Source organism: Nansenia antarctica (assembly GCF_963989245.1).
Source record: "Nansenia antarctica genome assembly, chromosome: 4".
Taxonomy (NCBI): Eukaryota; Metazoa; Chordata; class Actinopteri; order Argentiniformes; family Microstomatidae; genus Nansenia; species Nansenia antarctica.
The window spans coordinates 67,009,159-67,020,822 of NC_137689.1; positions in this window are offsets into that span (position 1 = coordinate 67,009,159).

The window sequence follows — 11,664 nt, forward strand, 5'->3', positions numbered from 1 at the left end:
GCTTCAGTTTCTCATAAAGCTGTGAAAAAACAAAACAAGGAACAGTTTAACACATCACTGTGAATATTGACTGCAATGCTATTTAATACAGGTACATTGTCTTAAGAATAAACAAAACACTCTGGACATTCCATTCAATGCAAATGAGCATACCTGAAGGAGGGCAGGGGACAGTGGAAATCTCCCCATTAAGTTCCCTATACTATTTCAGACCAACTGCATGACACAAGAACGAAACAAGTACTTACAGTGACCCAAATCGGTAAATGTAGTATTCCATACAAGACCACGATGCAAAAGAAGAAAGTTTCGATGTAGACGGTTCTTTCAAAAAGCATGGAGTATCTCAGCGGCATCTTACCATAAAGCTGAAAAAGGTGTAGAGTAACAAATGTTTCAATGCATATTAGTGCTTTATTTATATCATTAGCCAAGTAGTGTTACTTTTGAATATGTTGTGTCTAACCCTACCTTCAAACACGGAATCTACTTGGAAAGAGTGTTTACTGGGCTCCTTATATTTGTATAATCCTGTGATGTGTTTCCATGGCCTCATTCCCACAGAGTCATTGCCTCTACTACATAACCTCTACTACACCTATCACATATGTTGTACAATACATTTATAATGCTCCACATCTAAAAGGTAACTGGATTAATTGTCATCAAGCAAGATGCTGATCAATGATGACAATTATTCAACAAATAACTTACATTGCCTTGTGCTCTTCCTGTGACAGGGGGTTGGAGAAGAGATGGGAATCTCAGCAGCACATTTTCTGCTACTTTCTTCACTTCTCGGGCCACAGCCTCTGCTGTGAAAGCAACATAGAAAAGCTTTTCAGGGAGGTAATTTATTATCTCGGATAACCTCACGTCAAACTACTTAGCAGTAGCTAGGTATCTAGCTCGTAGTACTTACCTTGGGACGTTTCATCATTTGAGTCAGCTTCGAGAGGATCTGTTTCTAAATAAAGAGTAACACAAATGAAGTGGTGTTTTTTGGGGGTATTTTGAGCCGCTATGGCCGTTGGCTGGCTGGCTAGCAACGGCGAACATTAGCTAGCTACAACTTACCCGTCTCTGTTGCTCTCAAGTTCACGAAAATAATGCTAAAGAATAACACCAAAATGTGTGTTTTTGACATTTTCAACTTGGCAGGGGGGAAAACCACGTATTGATCTGGATTTAGCTAGCGTTATAAACTGCCGGCCGTGGCTGTTGCTGATGATGAATTCAGACCGAAATCATAAAAAATCCGTTGGTCACATTTTTTAAAGGTCTCGTGCGCAGACTCGTTAACTGCCTCGTGAGTTTAGAATTATAAGGTTCTATCTCCGTTTAGGGTAGTTCAGAGATATTGAGAGTCAATGTTTTTACATTTCATTATGTTTTGTGAGATGGAACCTTTGTATTTTTATTAATTACTAGCTAAACAATTTCAACATTTTAAGAATAAAACCACACAGGCATTAATAAACACCTAATGGATCAGATTATGTAAAAAACTAAATTTTGTCAAAAATGGAGATAGAACCTTATAATTCTAACGTCACGTCCTGTCTCTTGCCCATGGTTTACAACCAATCAAACTATAACCTTACGGACCATTAGTCCTCCAAGACAGATAGTAGTCCGCTCGCCAGTGAAACATTTAAGTACAGATTGCATAGAAATGCTGTCATTTATCTGCTCATATCATTGAGCTCATTCCTGGAGGCTGGTAGTGATGTTTTCAGACGCGCCCCACTCACAGACCGCGGGAAATGTCGTAATATATGTACTAGTGCGCAATACAAATCATCTGTTCGTCGCCAGTCAGAGAGCGCAAAGAGGAACGACAGTTGGCTAGCCATTAAGGTGTTATTATATCGTTAACCTCGTAGCATAACATAGCATAATTGCCTCAGGCAAACAATTATTAGGCTAACGATATCATCCCCGGGAAAGCCTGCCCTCTCCAAGACTTCTCCATCACAGTGGAGAACTCTACCGTAACGCTCTCCCCTGACAGCCAAGAACCTTGGAGTGATCCTGGATAACCGCCTATCCTGTGCGGAGAACATCCCAGCGACAGCACGCTCCTGCAGACTCTTCCTTTACAACATCAGAAGGATTACGACCATTACTCACCAGAGAAGCAGCGCAACTCTTGACCCAGGCACTGGTCATCTCCTGCCTTGATTACTGCAACGTCCTCCTGGCCGGCCTCCCCGCCTCCGCCATCAGACATCTGCTCAACCTGGTGTTCAAACCTCCCCAATTTTACTCATGTCACCCCTCTCCTTCGCACCCTGCACTGGCTCGCATCAGATTCAAGAACCTGGTGCTTGCCTACCAGACCAGGCAGCTAAAGGGACAGCCCCTGCCTACCTGCAGGCAATGGTCTCCCCCCAAACTTCAGCCCGTGGTGCACTCCTCTGTTTCTAGTGTCTATATAATAATAATTAAACTTTCCCCTATCACGGAGGCTGCCAATGGCCCCGGGCCTGAGCTAGATTACTCTTCCTCTGCAACTGGTGAACTGATCATGATTCACTTGCTTGGTTCAAATCATGTATTGATTGTAAGTCGCTTTGGAATAAAGGCATCTGCTAAATGCCCAAAAATGTAAATGTAAACGATATACCTGTAAATGTTTAGGCGTGCGGGGATATTTTTTTTTTAACGCTTTGACTGAATGGAACATGTTTTCTGAAATGTTAGTGGAGGATTCACTGATTTTAAGTGCGCAAACAAAACACTTGTAAAAAAAACACCATTCACTAAACATGTTGTTGTTGTTGTTCTCTGCAAGATTCCGAAGCCAATTATGAGTTAACACTAGAACAGCCGTGAGGTGTTAAACAGCACCAGTGAGTACAAAAAAAATTCTACCTTTGCACTCGATCACATTTCAGGACCCTCCTTTCATGACTTTTCCTAGATATGTGCGTTCTACCACCCAGCATTTTTACATTTTCAAAATCGAGTTAGTATAAAGCGTTTTAGCAGTATTTCTGTGTGTGTCTGTGTATTTGTGGCTGTTATCTTTTTCTCCAAGCCTGCAATTCTCTTTTATATCAGCAGAGGTAGCAAGGGGGCACACACTGTGCTCAAATTCAGGCTTCAGTGCTGAATGAGACACAGTGCATAAGACTGATATTTGTGTTTATATATAGGCTATAATAACAATCAAAATAAGATATGTATATGTGCAGACAGTTATGAAAATGATAAACTGTACAGTATGTCTCCCAATCAATGTTCGTTCAGACAATACAACCAAAGGCGTAAAAATACTGATGTTCTCATAATGTAATTATAGATATAGCTAAATTAGACTGTAGACTGCTATGGAGGTATATTGAAACCAATATATAGATTATATATACAACCTGATTGTATTAAATAAGATTCTGTTGTGATTGTGTTGACATTGTTGTGATTGCAAAATAAATCTTGGTTATGTAATGTGTAAAGAACATGATGACACGAATGCCTATTATGATGATATGCAAAAGGGACAATCTGTGTCTATGAATCTTGAACAATCACCGGTTGAATATGCTAATATAGGAACAGTGCCTAAAACCCCACTTCAAAAGGTTGTTATTCAAAGGCAGCATCCAAAGCCTACTAACACATTGCACAGTAAAAGAGAACATGATCAAATGTCAACAATGAATAATCAGTCAACAATGGATAATCTTATCAATCAAGACACCATGTCCAATGTAGAGCAAAAACATGACATCGCTGATATCCTTCTTACTCAGCAGAAACTTGCTTTACTTCCTGTGAGGGAAATGAATACATTTGATGGAGACCCAATGAATTTCCTACCCTTTATGCGTGCTTTTGAACATTGTATTGAGGACAAGACAAGTAGCAATCCAGACAGGCTTTATTTCCTGGAACAGTACACCACTGGACAGTCACGAGACTTGGTGCGTAGCTGCATGCATATGCAACCAGACAGAGGCTATGCTGAAGCTAAGAAGCTACTTGAAAAGAACTTTGGAAATGAAATCAAGATAACCAGTGCCTACATGGAAAAAGCCTTGAACTGGCCAAGCATAAAGGCTGAAGATGGAAAGTCACTACAGGCCTATGCACTGTATGCAAACATATTCAATGGCATGATCTCTTTCTGATCGTTTCCGATCACCACACAAAGGATGCCTCCAACAAGCCCTTCAAACCATCCCCCACCAGAAAGGTTGTACTTACAGGAAAGTAAGGAGAAGAAGGGAGAGAGTATATTGACAATTGATAATAAGATATTGATAATGTATTTCGCTGTCGACCAAAATCGTTTGAAATGACGTGCTTGTGCACTGAATGACACTATGTACAGCGCTGTCAATTTTTTAAATAATGCAATAGGCTATATATATGAATGTTCAGTTGTGATATGAAGTAGCCAACAATTCTCATGTCGACCATGATAATAATAGGCTACAACAAGGTTGTACATAGATATACGCAGATTCATATTTGGATAGTTGATTTTGGCACCATTGTATAGTAGCCAATTGCAGAGAGTATACATTATTTTGTTTGTTTACTGCAAATTATAAATGAAATGATGTGTATTAATTATTTTGTTTGTTTGAATCCTCACTGTGTTCATGTTATAATGTTTAGTGAACAAACAATTGTTGGGTGTTTGCCACAAATCGGAATTCTCTTGCCGTGAAATGTGTACTCGACATGCGCTCTGCGCTGCGGGCTACATTTGATTATGTAATCATCAACGATTGATTAGTAGGCCATTGTATATCAAAGATGAATCCTGACAATTGAATTCCATTTGAGATCGAGACTCGGTAGCCTAATAGTGATAATGAGTTCAATCTGTAAACAGTTATCGTCTCAATAGGACGGCCAATGTAATGCGTTGTTTTTTTGATTTTGCATTCCTTGTTTCGTGGTAAACTAATCTCTTTCTGATCGTCCCGTTCACAAAAACCTAAGGTGCATAAGTCACGTAATATGGTGAAATAAATGTTTGTTCAGACAATCACTGTATGGGACAACTCGTTTCTAAGTTACAAACTTCTGAGTTACAATCACTTGATTCAATTCATGAGCGAGCCAAGCGGGTTTCAAAGCTTACAAGCTTACAGCAGTTGATTGTCTGCTGATGTTAGGGCCGGCGTGAAGTTCACGACAAATAAACAGACTTTGTGAAGCTCATAACTATGATAACACAATATTGCAATATTTATTACTATTCTTTTTTAATAATGATAATCAACTTTCATTCATTAGTAAAGCTCCCGCAGTCTCAATCAATCTCCTCTCCATATATAGCATTTAATCTGTTCCATAGTTCGTTCTCAGCTGACTCAAGCTTCATATCAGATTGCTCTAATAATTTCCCCACTTCTCTGCTCATAGGAACTTTATGCATTTTAGAGAAACATGCAGAGCATGTATTTGACAAATAAACGTGTAGGCTATGAACTAGTTTCTAAAGTGAGTTACAATCACTTGATGCAATGGTTGACGGGGGAGGGTAATCTTATTGATCTCTGCTGGCCGGCCATCTTCTTCTACATGTTCATCTTCATGTTGAACATGCGCTTCAGCCTGGTGGAACCGCGGTAGATCCACTCACTCCGCTTATCATCCTGTGGACGACAACACCACATCACCGCTATAGAAGGACGTGTTTTCGTGACATAAGTCATTTAGGCAGAGTGTACACCATCAGGGTATATACAGGAATCTTGAGGTTAATTTCAATACCTTTCTAAGACTTTTTAAAGACCTTGTCAATATTTTTCCAGACCTCACCGCCACTTCGAGCTGTAACCGTTGACATCAGTGACACCTTTAACTTAACATCTTTAGTTTGCAATAGACTAAACCACTATCATACAACACAATTTCCGGTTCATCTTTGTTTTTTTATAAAACTAATAAATTCACTAAAAGTTTTTAGGACTCAACCTCTTTGGACAGAGTCTAATTCAGAAAAATACCAACAAAATTCAAGACGTCATAAAATCGTGATAAGACTTTTTAATACTTATTAAGGGTCTTGATTTTTTCAAAATGGATTTATCAACTTTTAATACTTTTCAAGACACCACGGATACCCTGTTCATACCACGCTGCTCTTCATACTAAACACACCACAACTTACTTTTGAACGTAATCTATTCTAACCGAACGGTGACGGACGGTGTACGTACCATGAAGAGGATCTTGACAAGGCTTCTGTCGACCTCCTCCACCCGGCTCCTCAACCAAGTCCCCTCCCCCCCCGTCCAGATGACCTCTCCCACCTTGAGCACCACCATGGGCCGGTTGGGGTAGGCTGTTATATACTCCTCTATGAAGTCTCGACGAGACACGTCCTCGATATCGTCCCAGGTACGCTTCACTAATCAGGGGAAGGAGAGAGAGAGTGAGATGGAGAGAAGAGGTGGGTGGATAAGGATAGATAGAGAATGAAAGTAACCTAGAGAGGTGACAAGCTGTGGGAACCATACATGAAGAACATGTAGGATAGAATACATTTTGTTTTTGTTTTGTTTTTTATTCAATCCAAAATTGATGCAGGTTGTGTGTGTCTATGTTTGTGATCTTTGTTATTGTATGTTTCTCTTTCTTTGTCTTTTGTTGTTTTTTCTTTGATGTTGGCATATAAAAATGATAATAAAAATATTGTGAAAAAAAAAACCTAGAGAGGAGACTTACGGGGTCGGCAGACTGGGTAGAGTTCCGGCAGGGACACATAGGAGGCGTAACCGTCATCGAAGAAGATCAGGAACCTAAAACACACACCGACATAGGATCTGATAAACGCTTTTCACAAACTTGTTTTGAAATAAATGGCACATCAACAGTTTGTTTTATTGACATGCTCCATAGAAAGCCAGTGTTTCCCCTTGGTTTGCTGCCTTGGGGGGGGTGGCATGGACCATGGCATGGACCCCCCCCCCCCACCCCCGGCCCAGGGGGTAAGACCCTGCTACATACCAGCGTCATGTCCAGGGGTGTACTTGTACATTAAGCTGCCTCACGCTACGGAAACAGGAGATAGGCCCCTAAGGGCCGTTAGGCTCCAGAACCATCGGTTCTCAAGGCTACTTACTTATGTGGTCTTGACTACCTGTCCACTTTCTCACCCGGTTCTTGCTCTCTCGCTCTCTGGTATGCTGACTAGGGGTGGGACGATTAGAAAATGTCATGTCACGATTATCGTGGGCAAAATAATCGCGATTTTTCTTTTTTTAATGCCAATAAAACACACTGTAATCACTTTAACTTAGATTTTGTTGTATTTTTAGGACATTTTAAGTCAGTAATTCAAATTCAGATTCTAGTGGCACATATCTCTGGCCATAATCCGGGTCCTTAAGAAAGAGCAATTCCTTTTCGGCCAATCAGCACCTTTCATTAACGTACCCAAGGAAGTTTAAAGAACGCACTCCCAGTGTTGCCAACTTCCAGAGCCCCTTGGCGACTTAATTAGTCAAAAGCGACCAGCGACAAATCTAACTTCCTTTTCTGGTCATTTGGGGAATTACTGTAAAGCATCTAACATATCCTGTATTCCACGGTTCACGTTACAACCGAGCTCAGGAGAGACGAGTAGGGATACAGTCTATGGCGAGCGAGGGTTGCCGTCTCCTCTCTCCCTCAACACTCACTCCCGCGGCCAGTCTGATAGCAGCCGCGGGGAGCGTACCGTTGTTCCCCGGGTCCTCGCAGGGGGTTCGGGCAAAGTTCGGGAAAAAACGGACGGTTGTCATGTGTTTATACAGCATGGATGTTACGTGCCTAATGCCTTTGATGCGCACACTTGCTACTTGCCGCTTTAATCATTGTATTTAGCCTATAGCACAAGTCATGCATTGAATGTAACCTCAAGTGCTGAACAGTATTAAGTAAACCACAATATATTTGCTAAAGCTTAGGGGCGACCGTGCCTTTTGCAGCCATAGACTGTCACTGCCTGGTAATAACAAGGAAGGCCAATGACAGTATCCCGTCTAAGGTTTTTCACCAGCCATGGTGAGTAGGCTAGCATACGTTACCTAGTGACTGACTGACAAGGCTGACTTGACAGTAACGTTACCCATGCAGGCTGAACAATAGCGCGAGACAAGTTCTGTGAGGATATTCGCGCGCGGCTCATGTGAGGAATTGCAATTATATTACAGTAACAGTCGCTAACTTGACTGCAAAAGTAATGTAGCCTAGGCTGAAAAATAGCGCCAGACATTTGTTAAACACAGTTTATTCATAACATACGATTATGACGATTATTCAAATAATTAAAATTCTCCACAATTAAGTTATCGCGGGTGTTTTTATCGCGATTAACGATAAAAACTATAATCGTCCCATCCCTAGTGCTGACACCATCCTGCTCTCTCTCATTCTCTCCTTCTCTATCCTCCTCTCTCCCTCTTTTGCTGTCAACCAAAAGGCAAACATAACAACCAGAGTATTTATAATCTAATAAGAGGTATACATTGATCCATATCAATTTATAACATAATTATAATTGAATATTGGATTGCTGTGGGCAATGTCCAACTATAAAAAACAGACATTTCCAATGCTTCAATCCACTGTTCATGTACTGTAAATATGCCATTATGGTATTAGAAAGATTGTATATCTACTAGACACTTTCTAGTCACAATAATAACGACCCATTTTAACCAACTTTCTCTGTCAGAACACTCAGCAATTATATTTGCGAACGTTTCATCTGCAGACATCCCACCCGGCAAAAAACTCTGTCGCGTCGCACGCACACACTTGCGCAAAATCTTTTATTATTCTCCAGCGCTGCCACAGTGCGAAGCGAAGTGTGGAGATAGGGCAGGTTATGCGAGACTACTGGCGGACTAACGTTACCAACGAGCCCATGGGCTTGCCACTCGCCATGTTCGGGTTGGATGCCCCCACAAGGCAATTGTAAGGGAAACACTGGAAGCAGAACCTGTGTGCATTGTTAAAAACATCCACATTATCTCTTCCTGTAAAGACACACACAAACGATCGCCTCGCCCCCCTCACCCCCCCTCCACTCACCTACTGCGATTCATGTTATTGGGCATCTCTGCTACTATGCCAGCATACAGCCACACTTGGTTCCCGTCCTTGTACTTAGCGACCACCCTGGCGCCCACGTACAGTCGCTCCAGAGTAGGGTGATAGTCAAACGCCACGTGGTTCCCGGACAGCAGGGTCTTTCCCTTGTCCTCGAACTTCACCTTGAACTTATAGCCACTCCCTACAACACAAAGACAGACAGATGGAAACAGGGTGGTGTTCAATCTATTCACTACAAACAAAAGAGAGAAAATAAATACAAGCGTGGAACTTAAAAAGGAGCAAGGCGTAGAGTAGGTCTGTTGGAAATATGCCACCTCTGGCCACCATGGTGAAATTCAGTTCAAATGGTAAATGGACTGCACTTATATAGCGCTGCTCCAAAGCTGCTCCAAAGCGCTTTACAACGGCCTCTCATTCACCCATTCACACACACATTCACACACCAATGGCGGCAAGCTGCCATGCAAGGCGCCGGCCCGCTCACTGGGAGCAATTTTGGGGTTCAGTGTCTTGCCCAAGGACACTTCGACATGTGGCCAGCCGGGGCTCTGATCTGCCAACCTTGTGATCATTAAACGGCAACTCTACCTCCTGCGCCACAGCCGCCCCAGTTCAAAGTTTAACATCCTCCCTAATGATACTACTACTACTACTACTACTAATAATAATAATCCCCTGAAATGGACATGGAGTGTCTGACATTAGCTGATGTGTTTCAGCATGGGTGCACGATTTGAAGAGGCCACCAGAACACCCTCCCCTAGAACACCCCTATTGGCCAGTAACAACATGTTTGTATGCAAACTAAGTGTCTTAGAAAAAGAGCTTTTCAGGACCAAAAACACTGTTCGAAAATGAGACATCTCATTCCCTGAGGACTACTGATTAAACATCATCAAAGCATCATCGGGAAGCTTTTGGACAGCTGCTTTTTGGGAGGTTTTCTTACCGACTGGATTGATGGCGATGAGAGTGCCTTTGTGCCAGGTCTTGGTGCGTTTCCTTCCCAGAATGCTCATGTCCATGCGGAGCTCGTCGTCTTTCAGGTTGGGGTCTATCTCGAGGCCCTCCAGGCTCGGGTCCTCCACCTCCATACTGAGAGAGAGAGAGAGAGAGAGAGAGAGAGAGAGAGAGAGAGAGAGAGAGAGAGAGAGAGAGAGAGAGAGAGAGAGAGAGAGAGAGAGAGAGAGAGAGAGAGAGAGAAGATGGGACAGAGGGGAAGGGTAATAACGCGTAAGAATTGACAGCAGGTACTCAAGTCACCTAAATATATCCAGATTGCTTAACCAGGACTAGGTTTTATTGAAGCAATCCTATAGTACACAACAATATACTATATGAACTATTGTTAACACAAAACAAGTCATGTCGGTGCTCTCTTTCCATTCGAAACGTCGATATCTCGAGGAAATAATACCGTGCTCATAAACAGTCAATTGAGTAGCATGAACATTTAAATTGGGGGGGGGGGGGGGGGGAAACACTAGACATGCAAATTACATCACAACTACGGAACTACAACTTTTAAGGGTCGGAAGCGGCGCGTAAAGACACATTTCGTGACATTAGAACAGTGGTGTGCCGTCAGGGCCAGCAAGGCCTTCTCTGCTGGCCTAAACATCATCAGAATATACATTTTATTTTAATATATATTTTCCACAATTATGTATTAATGATTCCCCATAGTCTATTCTCTTCATTTCATAGCTTTCCTCTTGGTTGCGCTGCTTCCAGTCTCCGATTGAGATTTGGAGGGCTGGCCTTTATGTTAGAGCTTTTATCCAATCAAAATGTGTTGCTAGGGGACTCAAAAATCTGCCCGCCTTCTCATTAAACGGTGCTGCGGATTCGACCTGTAACTTAACATTGGAACGAGAAAACCTGTGGCGTACCTAGTAAACCTACGTAGATGCGAGCAAAAGCAACAACGGCGCCTGCTGTAAGGCTCAATGATGTCAGCACCCAGCACGTCTTTTGATTGGATACGCACTATTGCTACGCACTATTGCTACGCACTATTGATATTCACTATTGAGATGCGGAACTATGCCGGTAGATGTGAAACTTTTGAAAGTTCGCAGGGAAACGGAGCCTCACAACGAAAGCTTTCGTTGACTGATCGATAATACTGATCGATTGTGTCCTGTTTTTGGGTAAACAATAACTTTCATTTAGGGGACACAATGAAAGCGCCAAGTCCACAAACAGAGGAAACTACGTTGAGCTTCTTTCTTTTCTGGCTGAAAACAACCCAGATTTACATTACCACCTGTCCACAAACAAAGTGTTTACTGGGACGTCAGGCAAAATACAAAACGACCTGATTTTTGCTATTGCTGAAGTGATGGAAGAAGAGATCAAAATGGAGATTAAAAAGGCACCCTTTGTCGCTATTATGGTGGACGAGACGACAGACGTGGGTAATGTAGCGATCTTAAAGATGTTAGTTTAACACTCTTCATTGTAAATGCGGATTTATTGATTAAAAATGCTTCGGAAATATTAATATAACTCTGTTGTACTTGTCTGACTATGTTAAGGTGATGCAACGCCCGGTTATACTGTGTTTCTGTCTAGTTTCTAGAGCCATGGCGT